The sequence below is a fragment of the Dendrobates tinctorius genome, unplaced genomic scaffold, assembly GCF_039654945.1.
Source record: "Dendrobates tinctorius isolate UK_male_01 unplaced genomic scaffold, ASM3965494v1 ptg000008l, whole genome shotgun sequence".
Taxonomy (NCBI): domain Eukaryota; kingdom Metazoa; phylum Chordata; class Amphibia; order Anura; family Dendrobatidae; genus Dendrobates; species Dendrobates tinctorius.
In genome coordinates this window covers 35,682,392-35,695,341 of record NW_027361676.1, presented here as the reverse complement: position 1 = coordinate 35,695,341, position 12,950 = coordinate 35,682,392, and the positions used below count along the sequence as shown (strand labels likewise).

At 40.8% G+C, this 12,950-nt stretch overlaps 1 long non-coding RNA gene across 1 annotated transcript in view; it reads right to left on the bottom strand.

Moving 5' to 3' along the window:
• LOC141091407 (uncharacterized) overlaps window positions 1-12,731 on the bottom strand; it is a 44,004-nt gene extending 31,273 nt beyond the window's left edge. The window contains exon 1 of the long non-coding RNA XR_012232511.1: window positions 12,599-12,731. This is a non-coding gene — a long non-coding RNA (uncharacterized lncRNA). The remainder of the gene's footprint in view (window positions 1-12,598) is intronic.
• Window positions 12,732-12,950: the final 219 nt, after the last annotated feature.

Here is a 12,950-nt window from a genome sequence, read left to right as displayed (position 1 = left end):
GTCCATGAGATTTCTGAAATCTCAGAATTATTTTGTACTATAAAACAGATGAAAATTTGCATGAAAAAAAGCATTAAAAAAATGCTGCAAAAAGCAATGTGTGAACATAACTTAAATGATTTCTATCCCAATACAATCTACTCCCATGCTATTGCTGAAGGGTAGGAAACTTATTAGTGCTTGAATCTAGATCCCTAGATCTGCTGAACACTAATAGAAAATTACCTGCAACCAAGTATTGGTATATTATCATTAATTATTTGTTAGCTTACCATGGCTTTTTCAATAGATTTAGGTCTCAGAGAGGCAAAAAAAACTATATAAACTCTAAATTTTTAATTTTGACCATAGTCAAAAACATTATACCCATTGTAATAAAGAAATGATAGAAGTATCCATTACATTTCATAAATATTTAAGATACAGGGCTAAAGATAAAGATGATGCACTTCCTTTGTATTTTAGGCAAAAAAAATAAGTATTTTCATCTTTTAAATTTTAAAAATTAGAAAAAGGAAAAGGTCCAATGCAAAATTTTGGCACCCTGCATGGTTAGTTCCTAGTAACACCACCTTTTGCAAGCATCACAGCTTCTAAATACTTTTTGTACCCAGACGAAAGTCTTTCAGTTCTTGTTTTAGAGATTTTCATCCATTCTTCCTTGGAAAATTCTTCCAGTTCTGTAAGATTCCTGGGTCATCTTGCATGCACTGCTATTTTGAGGTCTAGCCACAGATTTTCAATGATGTTCAGATCAGGGGGACTGTGAGGGCCATTGTAAAAACTTCAGCTTGCATCGTTTGAGGTAGTCTATTGTGGATTTTGACATATATTTAGGATTATTATTCATTTGTAGAAGCCATCCTCTTTTCAACTTCAGATGGTGTTATATTTTCATCAAGAATTTGTTAAAATTAAGTTGAATCCATTCTTCCCTCCATCCTTGAAATGTTCCCAGTGCAATTGGTTGCAACACAATGACAAAGCATGATTGATCCACCCTCTAAGCTTAATGGTTGGCGAGATGTTCTTTTCATGAAATTCTATGCCCTTTTTCTCCACACATGCCTTTGATCATTGTGGCCAAGCAGATCTCTTTTAACCTCATCTGTCCATATGACTTGTTTCCAAAATGTAGCAGGCTTATTTTGATGCTCTTTTGCATACTTCTGATGTTGAATTTAATGGTGAGGACTAATGATGAGAAAGCGTGCTTGGTGATACTCACCTATCACTCAGGTATCTCGGTGCTCGGATGTGCTCAGCACTCAACGAGTATTGTCTGGTGCTTGGATGTAATGCTCAAATCCCTGCCTTGCGTCTCTGGCACCAAGAACACAGACAATAAGCTGTGGGGATTTCATGCCAGTCACTCTAATGCCGTAGCCATCTTGGTAGTAGCATTACTGTGATTGGCTGGCCGTATTACCTCATAAGAGGTTATAAAAGGACAGGCGCTGCATTGCTTTGCACACTGACACCATTGCAATACTTAGGGACAGTTCATATTGGAGAAAGAGAGTGTTTGTCCAGGGCTGTGTGCACAGTTGAAAGAATCAGAGTCCTCTAGCGTTAATATTGGTGCTGATTCTGAACTATAATATTAACAGTCTTTCTAAGGGCTAATCCAGAGCTTTACGGTTTGTATCAGATACATTCTGCATTTAGCCTAGGGACAGTTGCAGGGAGAGTGGTAGAATAAAGTCGCTAGGCAGAGCTAAGGACTTGCAAAATATATAGCAGCTGCAAGTGACCAAATTTTTTGAGGGATGAAAAAAATTACTATATTATCACTCATGCAGTATTACGTGATTTGATTATATTTCTGTGTTATATAACACTCCAAAAAAATATATAAAAATGTTTCTGGATTCAATAACTCACCCACAGAGTATTATGTGATCTGTAATACATTTCTGTAGTAAATATTTATAGTACTCAAAAAAAGCATGGATTTTTTTTCTGGATTTGATGATTCATCCATACACTGTAATGCGGTTCTTTTTACACTACTGTGGTATATAAAACTGAAAAAACCTTCAAAAGTATTTATGGATGCAATGATTCAGGCTATGTGCACACGGTGCGGATCCTCCCTTGGATTTTTCAGCGCGGATTTTACTAAATCCACAGGTCAAATGACCTGCATTTTTCCTGCGGATTTAGTGCATTTTTTGTGTGGTTTTACTGCCGTTTTTGTGCGGTTTTCCACTGTGGTTTTCCATCTGCGGATTTGTAGAATGGAGCAGGTGGAAAACTGCAGCAAAACCGCACAAAAGAAGTAAAATGCTGCTTCCTTTATCCGCAGCATGTGCACAGCGGTTTTGTTTTTACATAGGCTATAATGGTACTGTACATCACCTGCAGTTCTGCTGCGGATCCACAGGGCCAAATCCGCTGCGGATCCACAGCAGAATCTGCACCTTGTGCACATAGCCTTATTCATACACTGTAACGCAGTTCTTGTTACATTACGGTGGTAAATAAAACTGAAAAAATATTTTTTTATGGATGCAATGATTCATCCATACACTGTAACGTGGTTCTTGTTACATTATGGTGGTATATACAGTGGGGAAAAAAAGTATTTAGTCAGTCAGCAATAGTGCAAGTTCCACCACTTAAAAAGATGAGAGGCGTCTGTAATTTACATCATAGGTAGACCTCAACTATGGGAGACAAACTGAGAAAAAAAAATCCAGAAAATCACATTGTCTGTTTTTTTTTTCATTTTATTTGCATATTATGGTGGAAAATAAGTATTTGGTCAGAAACAAAATTTCATCTCAATACTTTGTGATATATCCTTTGTTGGCAATGACAGAGGTCAAACGTTTTCTGTAAGTCTTCACAAGGTTGCCACACACTGTTGTTGGTATGTTGGCCCATTCCTCCATGCAGATCTCCTCTAGAGCAGTGATGTTTTTGGCTTTTCGCTTGGCAACATGGACTTTCAACTCCCTCCAAAGGTTTTCTATAGGGTTGAGATCTGGAGACTGGCTAGGCCACTCCAGGACCTTGAAATGCTTCATACGAAGCCACTCCTTCGTTGCCCTGGCGGTGTGCTTTGGATCATTGTCATGTTGAAAGACCCAGCCACGTTTCATCTTCAATGCCCTTGCTGATGGAAGGAGGTTTGCACTCAAAATCTCACGATACATGGCCCCATTCATTCTTTCATGTACCCGGATCAGTCGTCCTGGCCCCTTTGCAGAGAAACAGCCCCAAAGCATGATGTTTCCACCACCATGCTTTACAGTAGGTATGGTGTTTGATGGATGCAACTCAGTATTCTTTTTCCTCCAAACACGACAAGTTGTGTTTCTACCAAACAGTTCCAGTTTGGTTTCATCAGACCATAGGACATTCTCCCAAAACTCCTCTGGATCTTCCAAATGCTCTCTAGCAAACTTCAGACGGGCCCGGACATGTACAGGCTTAAGCAGTGGGACACGTCTGGCACTGCAGGATCTGAGTCCATGGTGGCGTAGTGTGTTACTTATGGTAGGCCTTGTTACATTGGTCCCAGCTCTCTGCAGTTCATTCGCTAGGTCCCCCCGCGTGGTTCTGGGATTTTTGCTCACCGTTCTTGTGATCATTCTGACCCCACGGGGTGGGATTTTGCGTGGAGCACCAGATCGAGGGAGATTATCAGTGGTCTTGTATGTCTTCCATTTTCTAATTATTGCTCCCACAGTTGATTTCTTCACTCCAAGCTGGTTGGCTATTGCAGATTCAGTCTTCCCAGCCTGGTGCAGGGCTACAATTTTGTTTCTGGTGTCCTTTGACAGCTCTTTGGTCTTCACCATAGTGGAGTTTGGAGTCAGACTGTTTGAGGGTGTGCACAGGTGTCTTTTTATACTGATAACAAGTTTAAACAGGTGCCATTACTACAGGTAATGAGTGGAGGAAAGAGGAGACTCTTAAAGAAGAAGTTACAGGTCTGTGAGAGCCAGAAATCTTGATTGCTTGTTTCTGACCAAATACTTATTTTCCACCATAATATGCAAATAAAATGAAAAAAAACAGACAATGTGATTTTCTGGATTTTTTTTTCTCAGTTTGTCTCCCATAGTTGAGGTCTACCTATGATGTAAATTACAGACGCCTCTCATTTTTTTAAGTGGTGGAACTTGCACTATTGCTGACTGACTAAATACTTTTTTTCCCCACTGTAACACTCCAAAAAAGCATTGAAAAATGTTTCTAGATTCAGTGAGTCATCCATAGAGTATTGTATGCTTTCAGTTGCATTTAGGTGGTTTATAACACTACCAAAAAAGCCATACAGTTTAACTTGGTTTGTTTAAAATTATGGGGTTTTAACATTCTTAAAAACCACTTGGCCTGGTACAGTTCACAAAATATTTTTGTTCCAAAAATTTACTTTTGTCATACATACTATATATGAAAAAAAAGCAAAATTTACCTGCTACAGGTGTACAAATGTAGTTGGTCAAAAATGTACTATTGTCATATATACTGTAGAACGTGGTTTGTGTGAAATTTCGTTGGTTGAAATAAATACAAAAAATGGCCTGCTACAGGTGTACACATTTGGTCCCTTGGTACTCAGTCCCCACCTGCCACTATTTTTCCCAGTGTGGCATCCCCGCCTTGTACCAGCATGTGTCCAGGAACATCACCAGTGCCCTTACCAATGCGGTATGACGTTAATAACAGAAGAATTTTTTGTGGTCTATGGATCAGGCCTCTATAACACACTAGATGCTGCAAACTATTTTTAAATTCAGGCACCTTACTGTATGACGTTAATAACAGAAGATTTTTTGTGGCATATGGATCAGGCCTCAACAGTTTAATTTTATCCCAACCAAATGACAAAGTGTAATATGACGGGCTATCTAACTTTTTGCAACTGATAAATTATAATTTTTTTATCTCCTTTCTGACATCAGACATAAGATTCTGTCCATGTGACCTGAGCCAATTTGACCATGGATGGATTATTACGACATTGCGAAAGGCCGCACTAACAGGTGGTGTGCGGCCGATCGCGGCCGAGTGTCAGCTGATTCTAACAGCTGACACCCATCACTAGGTGCCAGGAGTGGTAACAGACCGCTCCCGGCACTTTAACCCCAAAATACTGCGATAAAACAGGACCGCAGCATACTGGAAGCTGGCACAGGGCTGACAGCCCCTCTACCTTTGGATGTGAGACCCTCGACGTGACGCAGGGTCCTGATCATTGCCATGGTAAGCAGATGTCATCATGATGATATCCGGGTCACCAGAGCTAGGAAACTTGTTGATCATGCACAGTGCATGATCAGCAAGCCTCCCTGTCATTGCTTCATCTGCATGCTATAGAAGTGATCAGCCTACAAAAAATGATTGTCCCATAGTGGGACTAAGTAGAAAAGTTTGGAAAAAGTAAAAAAAAATATAAGAAATTAAAAAAAATGAAAAAAGTTGAAAATAATAAAAAAATCAATATATATATTCGATCTCTAAATAAATATTTGAATGAAAAAAATTATAAGCAATAAAACTGTCCCACTATTTAACCCCTTTAGTGAACACCATAGAAAAAAACAAGGAAAAAAACAATGCTTTATCATCATACTGCTGAACAAAAATTGTAATAATACGCGATCAAAAAGACGGATATAAATAAACATGGTACCGCTGAAAATGACATGTTATCCCGCAAAAAACAAGCCACCATACAGCTCAATCAGCATTAAAATGAAAAAGTTATAACTCTCAGAATAAAGTGATGCAAAAACAATTATTTTTTCTATAAAATAGTTTTTATTAACTAAAAGCGCCAAAACATGAAAAAAAGAGGTATTGCTGTAATCATACTGACCCGAAGAATAAACCTATCAATTTTACCACACACTGAATGGTATAAACTAGTGATGGGCGAGTCCTAAATTACTCGGAATCGCTTGACTCTAGCGAGTCCGAGCCCGGGACTCGCTACTCGTTGCGAGTCTAGCGAGTCCAATGTTAATGAATGGGGAAGCGAGTCTTAGCGAGTAATGTGCGATTTACAAATTACAAAGGAACATAACAGATTCTATATTTGCGAGTCCCGAATCCAGTATACAGGACTCGGGATTCGTAGACTCGCTCAGACTCGCTCACAATCGCTGTGTGTTGACATAGGCTGTCTTGGAAACTTGTAGGAACATAACAGATTCAGTATAAGCGAGTCCCGAATCCAGTATACAGGACTCGGAATCGTAGACTCGCTCAGACTCGCTGTTGACAGCGATGTGATATAGCGAGTCTAGCGAGTGAGAAAAAAAAACTCTGACAAAACTAGGATTGCCATTGACTTGCATTGGACTCGTTACTGTGCGAGTAATCACTGGGAGACTCGCCGAATAACGAGTCCAGCGAGTCCCTTACTATTCGCCGAGTAACGAGTCCTAGCGAGTAGACTCGCCCATCCCTAGTATAAACCCCCCAAAACGAAATTCATGAATTGCTGGTTTTTGTTCATTCTGTCTCCCAAAAATCGGAATAGAAAGTGATAAAAAAAGTCATGTACCCAAAAATTGTACCAATAGAAATGTCAGCTCGTGCTGCAAAAAACAAGACCTCACATGACTCTGTGGGCCAAAATATGGAAAAATTATAGCTCTCAAAATGTGGTGATGCGAAAACTATTTTTTGCAATAAAAAGCGTCTTTTAATGGGTCACAGCAGCCAAACATAAAAATCCACTATAAGGCCTCTTTCACATGTCCTGATATTTCCGGTACCGGAGATGTCAGTGTCTGTGTTTGTAATACCTGTGGCACACGTGTAGCAACCATGTGCCGCATCAGTACCACACGGACGGGTGCCAGGGAAGAAGAGTTGCAGTAAGTGCTGTTCCTTGCGCTGGGTGCTGAACACGGCTCTCATCATTCTCCCCTGCTCTGCCGGCAATTGGCATGAGCAGAGGAGAATGATGAGTGTTACATGTAAGTGATAAAAGAGACAGCAGCTGGCAGCAGATGGGACTATTACTCCCATCAGCCTACCCCTGCTCCTGCTAATAACAGTGACAGCAGGAGCCGCTGCTGGGGGTATTCATCAGCCACCGCCTGCGCTATAAATAGATACACTGATATGTGCACAGACCCATTCACTTGAATAGGCAAATTGCGCTCCGTTCCTCCCGAGTCTCTCCATATGGCTAAGTAGTACTGTACAGCCACATATTGGGTATTGCCATGTTCAGTAGAAATTGTGGGACAAATTTTGGTGCTGTTTTTACCCACTTCTTATGTGTAAATGTAAAATCTTTGGCTAAAACAAAATTTTGGTGGTAAAAATGTAGTTATTTTGTGTTCACTGCCCAATGGTATAAAATTCATAGTGCCAATATGATCACTGCACCCCTAGATGAATTCATTGAGAGGTGTAGTTATGGGAAGTTCTGCTGTTCTGGCACCTCATGGGCTCTCCCAGTGGGTTATGACCTCTGCAAAACATAACACTCCTTGCCTTCTCAGCTTTGCACCGTGCCTGAAAAATATTTCCCGAATACATGTAGGGTATTGGCACACTCAGGAAAAAATGGACCTCAGTTTGTTACAAAAAAAAATCCTATTAACCCTTACAAAAATTAAAAACTTGGGGCTAAAACAACATTTTAGTGGTAAAAATCTAATTTATTCTTTCTTCACCGCTTAGTGGTATAAATTTCTGTGAGGCACGTGTGGTGTTAATATGATCACTGCACTCCTAGATCAATTCATTGGGGAGTGTAGGGGTTTCTGTTGTTATGGCACCTCAGTGGCTCTGCCAATGTGACATGGCACCCTCAAACCATTCCAGCAAAATCTAAACTCCAATATGCTCCGCTTCCCTTCTGAGCGTTGCACTGTGCCTCAAAAGTAGTATTACCCTGCATATGAGGTATCTAAGCACACAAAAAAATTTGCACAACAACTATTGGGGGCCAATTTCTCTTGTTACCCTTGGTAAAATAAAAAATTGGGGGTTAAAAGATTATTTTTCTGGAAAAAAATATGATTTTTTATTTTCACTGCTCTAAGTTATAAACGTTTGTGAAGCCCTTGTGGGGTTCAAAGTGCTCACCACTAGAGTTGAGCGATACCGTCCGATACTTCAAAGTATCGGATCGGAATGGATCAGCCGATCTTTAAAAAAAGTATCGGTATCGCCGATTCCGATACCGGAAGTCCCATTCAAGTCTATGGGACTTCCGGTATCGGAATAAGAAAAACCCTGTTTTTGCCTTGTACAGCCTCTCTGGGGTCTGTACGGGCCTTTCGGGGGGCTGTGCCGGCCTGCCAGGGGGTCTGTGCAGGCTCCGGTGGTCTGTGCAGGCTCCGGTGGGCTGTGCCGGCCTGCCGGTGGTCTGTGCAGGCTCCGGTGGGCTGTGCCGGCCTGCCGGGGGGCTGTGCCGGCCTGCCGGTGGTCTGTGCAGGCTCCGGGGGGCTGTGCCGGCCTGCCGGGGGGCTGTGCCGGCCTGCCGGTGGTCTGTGCAGGCTTCGGGGGTCTGTGCAGGCATTGTCCGATGGGACTACAAGTCCCATCGGGCGATGCCTGCTACCATGACAGTGATTGACACATTAGCCAATGATGGGACAGTAGTAGTCCCATCATCCGGCTAATGTGTTAAATGTTAAAAAAAAAAAAAAATACTACATACATACTACATGCATGCTACATACATACTACATGCTACATACATACTACATGCTACATACATACTACATGCTACATACATACTACATGCTACATACATACTACATATATACTACATGCATGCTACATACATACTACATGCTACATACATACTACATGCTACATACATACTACATATATACTACATACATACTACATACATGCTACATACATGCTACATACATACTGCATGCTACATACATACTACATACATACTACATACATACTACATGCATGCTACATGCATGCTACATACATACTGCATGCTACATACATACTACATACATACTACATACATACTACATGCATGCTACATGCATGCTACATACATGCTACATGCATGCTACATACATACTACATGCTACATACATACCACATACATACTACATACATACTACATACATACTACATGCATACTACATACATACTACATACATACTACATACATACTACATGCATGCTACATACATACTACATGCATGCTACATGCATGCTACATACATACTACATGCTACATACATACCACATACATACTACATACATACTACATACATACTACATGCTACATACATACTACATATATACTACATGCATGCTACATACATACTACATGCTACATACATACCACATACATACTACATACATGCTACATACATACTACATATATACTACATGCATGCTACATACATACTGCATGCTACATGCATGCTACATACATACTACATACATACTACATGCTACATACATACCACATATATACTACATACATACAATACATTCATACAATACATACATAGACATACAGTACATATAACATAGAGTAACATACTTACCAATACTTGTCACATTGTTCCCCGAAGCCATTGTCTTTTCCGGAATAAATATTAACATAACAAACCACAAAAATACTCACCCACGATCCGAAGCAGTCCACGAGTGTGTCCCACGACGATCTTGGGTAGAGAACTGCAGCATCAGATGATGCTGCCGTTCTCTACGGGCTGCAGGAATCCAATGACGGAAGGTAGGTATCCTTCCGCACTGTATTCCTCCGCCACTTAAAAAAAAAAAAGTCCCTAGTCTCACTTTATGCCATTGCTGCGTGGGAAATTCCCACACAGCAATGGCATAAAGTGAGACTAGGGACTTTTTTTTTTTTAAGTGGCGGAGGAATACAGTGCGGAGGGATACCTACCTTCCGTCATTGGATTCCTGCAGCCCGTAGAGAACGGCAGCATCATCTGATGCTGCAGTTCTCTACCCAAGATCGTCGTGGGACACACTCGTGGACTGCTTCGGATCGTGGGTGAGTATTTTTGTGGCATGCATGTAGTATATATGTAGTATGTATGTAGCATGTAGTATGTATGTAGCATGCATGTAGTATATATGTAGTATGTATGTAGCATGTAGTATGTATGTAGCATGCATGTAGTATATATGTAGTATGTATGTAGCATGTAGTATGTATGTAGTATTTTTTTTTTAACATTTAACACATTAGCCGGATGATGGGACTACTACTGTCCCATCATTGGCTAATGTGTCAATCACTGTCATGATAGCAGGCATCGCCAGATGGGACTTGTAGTCCCATCGGACGATGCTTGCACAGACCCCCGGACATCAGCACAGCCCCCCGGCAGGCCGGCACAGCCCCCCGGCAGGCCGGTACAGACCCCCACAGGGTGCACAGACCACCGGCAGGCCGGCACAGCCCCCCGGCAGGCCGGTACAGACCCCCACAGGGTGCACAGACCACCGGCAGGCCGGTACAGACCCCCACAGGGTGCACAGACCACCGGCAGGCCGGCACAGCCCCCCGGCAGGCTGGTACCGACCCCGGGCAGTCCACACAGCCCCCCGGCAGGCCCGCAGAGACCCCCGGAAGGCCCGAAATGACGGCGCATCATGATGCGCACACACCGCGCATCATGATGACGTCAGGCCGTCAATCAACTTTGAACTTCCGATTCCGATGCCGAATTCCGATATTGAAAAAATATCGGAAGTCGGTATCGGAATTCCGATACAGCAAGTATCGGCCGATACCCGATACTTGCGGTATCGGAATGCTCAACACTACTCACCACACATCTAGATAAGTTCCTTGGTGCTCTAGTTTCCAAAATGGTGTCACTTATGGGGAGTTTACAGTTTAGGCACATCAGGGGCTCTCCAAACATGACATGGTGTCTGATCTCGATTCCAGCCAATTTTGCATTGAAAAAGTCCAACAGCGCTCTTTCTTTTCCGAGCTCTGCCATGCGCCCAAACAGTGGTTTACCCCCACATATGGCATATCCGTGTACTCAGGACCAATTTGAAAATAACTTTTTGTGTCCAATTTTTCCTGTTAACCTTGGGAAAATAAAAAATTGGGGGCGAAAAGATCATTTTTGTGGAAAAAATATGATTTTTTTAATTTTACGCCTCTACGTTACAAACTTCTGTGAAGCACTTGGGGGTTCAAACTACTCACCACACATCTAGAAGCTAAGTTCCTTGGGGGGATATAGTTTCCAAAGTGGTGTCATTTGTGGGGGGGTTTCCACTATTTAGGCACATCAGGGACTCTCCAAACGTGGCATGGCGTCCGATCTCAATTCCAGTCAATTTTGCATTTAAAAGTCAAACAGCGCTCCTTCACTTCTGAGTCAGCCTTGCACCCAAACAGTAGTTTACCTGCACATATGGGGTATCAGCATACTCAAGACAAATTGCACAATAACTTTTGGGGTCCAATTTATCCTGTTACCTTTGGTAAAATACAATTTGTACATTTTTTGTGAAAAAAAGTTGAATGAAAGTTGAATGTTCATTTTTGTTTTAAAACACTCCAAAAATTCCTGTGAAGCACCAGAAAGGTTAATAAACTTCTTGATTGTGGTTTTAAGCACCTTGAGGGGTGCAGTTTTTAGAAAAAAAATACTCAAAAGTGACACCTATCATATAGACCCCTCAAAGTGATATGGTCCCTAAAATGGTGTTGTAAAAATGAGAAATCGCTGGTCAACTTTTAACCCTTATCACTTCCTGACAAAAAAAATGTTGGTTCCAAAATTGTGCTGATGTAAAGTAGAGGTGTGGGAAATGTTACTTATTAAGCATTTTGTGTGATATATCTCTGTAATTTAAGTGCATGAAAATTCAAAGTTGTAAAATTTTCTAAATTTTCGCCAAATTTCCATTTTTTTCACAAACACAAGTTATATCAAAGAAATTTTACCACTATCATGAAGTAAAATATGTCATGAGAAAACAATAAAGGACACTATAGGAGAGAAAAGTGCAAATAGGGTCTTATCCTATAGAGTTTTCAGGATATACAATCAGATTATACTCACCTGATGTATCTTTACATTAACGCATTGAAATTCATCAGAGTCGACAGCTGCCGCAGACCCACAGGTCAAACTAGTAACCGAATCATAACATTAAATATGAAAAAAAAAAATTTGTGCAGCAGCACGGATGATTTGCATGAATTTTCCAGATTTAATGTTATGAGAAAACAATGTCAGAATTATCGGGATACATGGAAGCATTCCAGAGTCAGAACTGAAAAAATTGGCCTGGTCATTAACATGCAAACCACCCTTGGGGGTAAAGGGGTTATTTGCCTTAGGTCTGGAAACAGGTTCATATCACCACCACCAAATGACAACGTGGGATACAGCAGGCTCTTTCACATTTAGCAACAGAAAAGAAATAGCTTTTTTTAAATGTGCCTTAAGTCTGCAGACAGTTTTATATCAGACAGTTTTATACCACCATGTTGCCCCAATGTAGGCTCACCCTCCAGCTATATAAAACATGCATACAGTTATTTCATCGCTAAAAGGTTTTTGGTAAGATATTACTAACAACATTGTAATGAATATTGCCAACAGGAAAACCCATTTGTTTTTTCACTCACCTTCATTGCCTTGGTCGGGTTCACTGTAGATAGATGCCAAAGAGAAGAGAGAGAAAATGATGAAAGCCAATAAAATGAAAGCTACTTCTAGTTTAGAGAATGGCAGCTCCATGAACTACTTGCAGTATTGTATCTGAAACAAGAAAAAATGAATTTGTCTTACAGAACTAAAAAAGACTTTGTGCCCTATCAGTGATATGATACTTGACAGAACTTCTATCCTGTATTTTTACTTTACTTTGATAGTGGACTATACCTATTACTCATTCTTTTTTGTGTAAACTTGATTTTCATTTCATGAAACTGTATATTCATGGTGTACAGTGTATATATATATATATATATATATATA